This window comes from Lupinus angustifolius, chromosome LG08 (assembly GCF_001865875.1).
Source record: "Lupinus angustifolius cultivar Tanjil chromosome LG08, LupAngTanjil_v1.0, whole genome shotgun sequence".
Lineage (NCBI taxonomy): Eukaryota > Viridiplantae > Streptophyta > Magnoliopsida > Fabales > Fabaceae > Lupinus > Lupinus angustifolius.
In genome coordinates this window covers 22,815,877-22,822,262 of record NC_032016.1, presented here as the reverse complement: position 1 = coordinate 22,822,262, position 6,386 = coordinate 22,815,877, and positions in this window count along the sequence as shown.

The window sequence follows — 6,386 nt, the reverse complement described above, 5'->3', positions numbered from 1 at the left end:
CTCATGATTGTCATATACTAATGGAGCATTTCTTTCCAATTGGAATACGATCAATTCTACCTAAAAAAGTTTGAGGAACCATAACTAGGTTATGCTTCTTATTCAAGACAATTTGTAGCAAAGTGATTGATCCTGAGAAATTATCTACATTGCAAAGACAAATTATTTTGACTTCGTGTGAGCTTGAAATGTATTTCCCACCTTCTTTTTTTGACATAATGGTTCATCTAAGCATTCATCTTGTTCGAGAGACACAACTATGTGACCCTTCCTATATGAGATGGATGTACCCCTTTAAGCGTTATATGCATACATTAAAAGGGTATGCGAAGAACCGATCAAGACCAGATGATTGTATTGTCGAGTGATATGTTGTTGAATAAGCTCTTGATTTTTGTATCGGATACCTTACCGATGGTGATTTCATGGGCATTCCAAAGCCTCGATATGCAAAACAAAAACACTTGGTGAAGGTATTACTGGAATGAAATATTGACTATAACAAGAACCAAATTGAAGCAAGCGCACTTATACGTTTTACATAATGCCGACGAGGTTGAGCCATATGTTGAAACACACAAGGAGATGCTAAGGAAGTGTTACCCAAGTAAGAATGAAAATTGGATTTCCAAATAGCATAATCGGTATTTCATAAAGTGGTTAAAAGATCACATTGATGAGGAGTTGAATATAAATGCATATTCGGTTTCCGAAAGATTAAAATGGTTAGCCAATGGTTCAAGTCTTCATGTCTTATCCTACATTGGTTACCTGATTAATGTGTTTACATTTTACACGAAAAACAAGATAATCAAAGGAAAATGCAAAATAGTGGTGTGACTCTTGTTGCTCGAACTTTACACATGTCAAGTGCAAAAGATAGAAACCCAATATATGCGAAGATGTAATACTTTGGAGTGATTGAAGGCATATGAGAATTGTATTACACAATGTTTAGGATGACACATGTGAATACCCAATTTTGTCCGACCAAAAAATACTTCAAAAAAACCAAAATTTCAATAAATATTTTTTATACAAATTTCATCAACTCAAATATGTATTTTATGTGAATCCGATTAGATTCAATGAATTGATTTTTGTTAGAAAATGGGTAATCAAATCAAATAAATGAATTCATTAGCACTTAATGAATTTTATTTTAATTGATTCCAAAGAAAATTATTTCCAGCAAATAAAGAGATAAAATATATATGAATATTTAATGAAGGATCCATCATAATAACATATATTTAATCCATTTTTCGTAGATTTGAATTTTGAAAGATTTGGGTGTTGATTGATTTTTTTTGCAATTTGGCCATGTGCTGGAATTAAATACATTGATTGAGTATGAAAACTTGGCTATCAAAACTTGCATTTAAGTGTGATAAAAATCAGATTGGGAATTAGAAAAAAAAATCATAATCCCTTAATGTTCTCCTAGGAATTAATTGGTGTTCATATGACTTTGGTTATAAATAGATGAGGTCTTCCCCTTAAGAGGACGGGGAGAAAAAACCAAAAATGCTCATACAATTTTTTCTTTCCTAACGAATCCACAATCCCCTTAAACATCATCTTCCATACACAAAATCTCTCATCCAAAACAACCACAAAATATCTCATCCAAACTAACATCAAAATCTCCTATACACAACAATCAAACAAATTCATTCATCAATCATTTTTTACTCTCAACATTACCTTTCATACAACAGTCCAAAATCATCCCACCAAAAACAATAATAATCATCTAACAATGCCAAAATTCGTATACTGTCATCGAGTCTTGGGAATAATTGTTGAGTCATTGGAATCACACAGGCCCAATACATACATGGACGTGTTGAGTTGGTCTAAACATTCTCTCTGACTGTGAGTCTTTATTCTCAATTAATAGATGTTGATTCATGTGTCGAGGTAAGTTCACTTTCTTACATCTATCTATTATTTTTTTGTTCATCACCTCTACTCTGTTTCATCTACATGTGTAATAAATTTGATAATGATATGTCATATAATTATTGTATTTGTAAAAAATATTGAAACCATTATTGTATTTGTAAAAAATACTGAAACCACATTTCCACAATTTTAAGATATGAGATGCGGTATCGGACGTAAGGGTTATGCTTCGCTCATATTAAAAAACGGTTTTTTTAATAAAAAAAAAATGTAATATCTTAACTAAGTTTAAATATGAGATGCGGTATTGGACATAAGGGTTATCTTCACTCATTTAAAAAAATAATAGTTTCAATTTTAATTTATTTAAGAAACAAAATCAACCCAACAAATAAATTTTTCCTACCTAAAGAACTACGTAAGCCTTGATTCTCTTAATATGGATACGTAGGACCGGGGTCATTCTTGTCAGGCACAATAATAAAAAGAAATTTTTTTTTATTCATAATAATTAATTAATTAATCACATAATTAAATAAAATAATAATAACACAATTAATAATTCATACAATATAATAAGGTACCGTTCAAACGTGCAACTAGGTTGCTAATACCTTCCCTAAGGTGTAATCGACTCCCGAACCTGGATATCAAAGTCTAAGGCCCAATGTGATTGGGCCAAAAGATTTTTCTACATTTTTTGACTGAAAAAAAATGTAGTGGCAACTCTAATGAGGTCGTGCAGCCGAAAAGCGGGGCGTGCCACCAGTTTTTTATTATATGTGTGTTGATAACAACAATGACTTCCAAGTTGATGAGTTAGAGTTAATGCAAGTGAATCTTAATAGGTGATGATATAAAGATGAGTCATTTAATCTAGCATCACAAGTTCAACAAGTATTCTATGTTAGTGATTCAGCTGATATGAAATGATTCATTGTTATTTTAACTAACAAAATAATCGTCAATAATATTGATGACCAAGAATATGAGGATATTGATGAAGATGATCCTTTTTTGGGACATATCAGTCGCGTGAGAGTGGACCAATTACAGATGATAATTTATATACAAGAGATGATCACGATGAAAGGTTTTGGGTAAATCAATATGCTCCTCTAGACAAGGATGACCATAAAAGACAAAAACAATCAAATAAAAGGGAAAAATAGATCCAAGTAGTCTCCGTATAATTTTGATTGTTTGTAATTTGTATAATATTGTTTCTTTGTAATTTGTGTAATTTTTTTAGTTGTAATTATGTACTCTATCAAAACATAATTGGCATGATATTCATTATTTGTATTTTGTATTGTATTGATGTTTAATAAAACAAACTTCTGACCCGTATTAATGTGTCTGTGTTGTTCAAATTGTATAAATGTATGTGTTGTTGAGAATGTGTGTGCGGCTAATAAATGTATATATTTATACAAATCAAAATTGAATTTTAGGGGAAGCTCTATCATGCGTTGTAGTTAAAGGATAACTACAACAACGCTTTTTATAGAAAGCGTTGTTGTACATTATTAATACAAAAATACTATGCATGTGATGCATTGTTGAATTAAAGGTGTTGTTTGAGAAATGTTTTGAATAATATAACATTGCTTTTATGTTATTGCGTTGTTAAATATATGAACTTCAACAGCGCAACAACAAACGCTGTTAATATGACCTATAAAATGTGATGTTTATTTAAGACTATATGACAGTGCTTTGTTGGACGATGCACTGTTGTATTGATACACTATATGACAACGCTTTTTATGTGTTGTACTGTGGTATATAATCAATACAACATCGTTTGTGAAGCGTTGTTAATGATGACCATATACTACTGCGGTCAAACAAAAAGCACATGAAAGCACTGTTATACATCTAAAATAAGCGTTGTTGACCGACAACTCTGATGTAGTGTTTTATCTAAGTGGAATGATATACACTGCGAAAGTAAGGTGTTTTAGGAGGAAATTTTTTTGTTGAAATTGTGATACTTGTCGTCGAATGATATGGTAGAACATTTTTATTATTATATAGTATATAAATGGTCTCTATTCATAATCTACTATTATTTTATGGTAATAACTATTTTGGAGTGAATTCATTCCTTAATGATGCAATTGGACAATAATTGTTATCCTCACTAGTGTGTATAGGCACTTCGTGTCTGCCGTCGAATATATAAATGGTCTCTATTCATAATCTTTTGTATATTTCATTTTTTGAATTAAAATGTATTTGTTGTGTTTGGTGTATTTTATATTAAGGGCAATATATGAAATGAAAATTACACCATGAGGGAATTTATTTCAAGTTTTGGCTTTATATATAGTATAGATAAGTAAAAACTGTTAGCACAAATTATTGGATTTTAATTGAATAGTTAACATTAAAAATATATAGCATGATATTTTTAAGTGATCATATAATCAATAACTAAATTTTAATCTTAATAATTTATTTATGGTTGTAAGATCATGTTTATTATTCTTATAATTTTTATATGAAAATTGTTATGTATATAACTAGTGAATTATATATTAATAATATAATTTTTTTACAAAGCAGTATATGGATATTTAAAAGTTTTAATTTTCTTTTGTTTTCTACAACATCACCTTTGGTAAATGGCTGTTGGTAAAATCCAATAAAAATAGCAATATTAATTGTATTTTCTCTATTTTTATTAAGGGACCCACAACAACGCAATTGGCTGCACCATTGACCTATCAGCAACTGGTCCCCAAGCGATTCGTGGATTCACGATACGCAGCCGTAAAAAAAGTTCCCAGACGCGACGAGCGAGAGTGGCACGAATCTCACGGTGGACCAGAACTGGCGACAAGTAGAGGAGTGAGGTCGGGACCTACGCGCGTGAGGTTGTTTTGTATCATCGAATGCGTGTTGGTACGATGTGGTGGGGCCTTGTTCTTTAGTGCAAAGTCCAATAACTTTCGCAAAGTCGCGCACGTTGGGACATCGTGGGTCCCGCTTATTCACTTGCCTAACCTCTTTCATTAGTGCGTTTTGAAATCGAAAGCGTGGCCACATCTTTACCTCTTCTTTGTATTAGTGAAGAAAAAGTTGAGGAATTTGTTAATGTGCATGCGTGGCTATTGTTTGTTTCATCTGCCTTATCCTTTTAAGTCGTTAGATCAAACATCAAAGCTCCCATCTTCGTAAAAAGAGGAAAAAAATTTATGAATCAACAAATTTTATATATTATTACTTTATTATCTATCAATCATATTTAATTATATCAATTTTTTAAAAAAAGTAATGTAAATAAATTATAAATGAAATACTAAACATGATACACTAACAATGTGTATATATATTACACTCCATCATTTCTTTATTTGTAAACTGAGATTATGAATTTTTAAATCATCTAGCTGGTCCTTCAATATTTATAATTATGTCAATAGATTTTTTCGTCCAATATTCATTATGTTTTTAACCACAATTATTGATATTCTTATTTTTATATTGAATGTTGTAGTTTTCATTTTCAAACTCTCTGAATTTTCTCTAAAATGTTTTGATTTTCAATTTCTACAAAATAAGTAATTTGAAGAGAAATGAAAAAAAATAATGACAACCATCGTACTATGTTGGTGAAAATTAAATATAAACTTACTTGCATATTTTTCTTTATAAGTAACTTAACGACAAATGATTGAAACATTTATCTATATCTATATCTATATTATACTAGCGTGTTGACATGCACTGTCGTGTCTGTTAACTCGCTTTCCTATCGTTTGTAATGTATAGTTTGTATTTTATAAATTCAAATATAATTTTTTGCGCTAAATTTCCGTTTGAATTTATTCAATTGGTCTAATATTCAATTTTTTAAATACACTTTTAAAATAAGAAGATAATAAGGATAAAATAAGAAAATAATATTATATGGTTTTTTGGTAGAAATAAAAAGATATTGAGGGCAAAATAAGAAAACACAAATTACACCATGATGGGTGGTTATTTTGTGTTTTCCCTTTATTAGTAGTATCTATACTATATATAAAGGGAAAACATGAAATAACTACCATGACATAATTTCATTTTCCTATTTTACCCTTAAACTTTTTAATTTCTACAAAAAAAACTATATAATCATATATAAATATGTTATCACCACAAACCTATTAACCACCTCTCTAACATTATAATAAAACAAAATATTATAATATAAAATATCTCCAATAAAAAATTAAATATAAAATCTACTCAATACAAAAAAATATTTTAATTCTTCAAAATAAAATATATAAATTTTGAATTAACATTGTAAAAATATGAATATGGGCTAGCAGGCACGAAGTGCCTATCACCACTAGTAGATATAAAGCCAAAACTTGAAATAACTTCTCTCATGATGTAATTTTTATTCCTATATTGCCCTTAACATTATTTAATTTTTACAAAAAAAACTATATAATCCTAAGCAACTACCACCAATACATTAA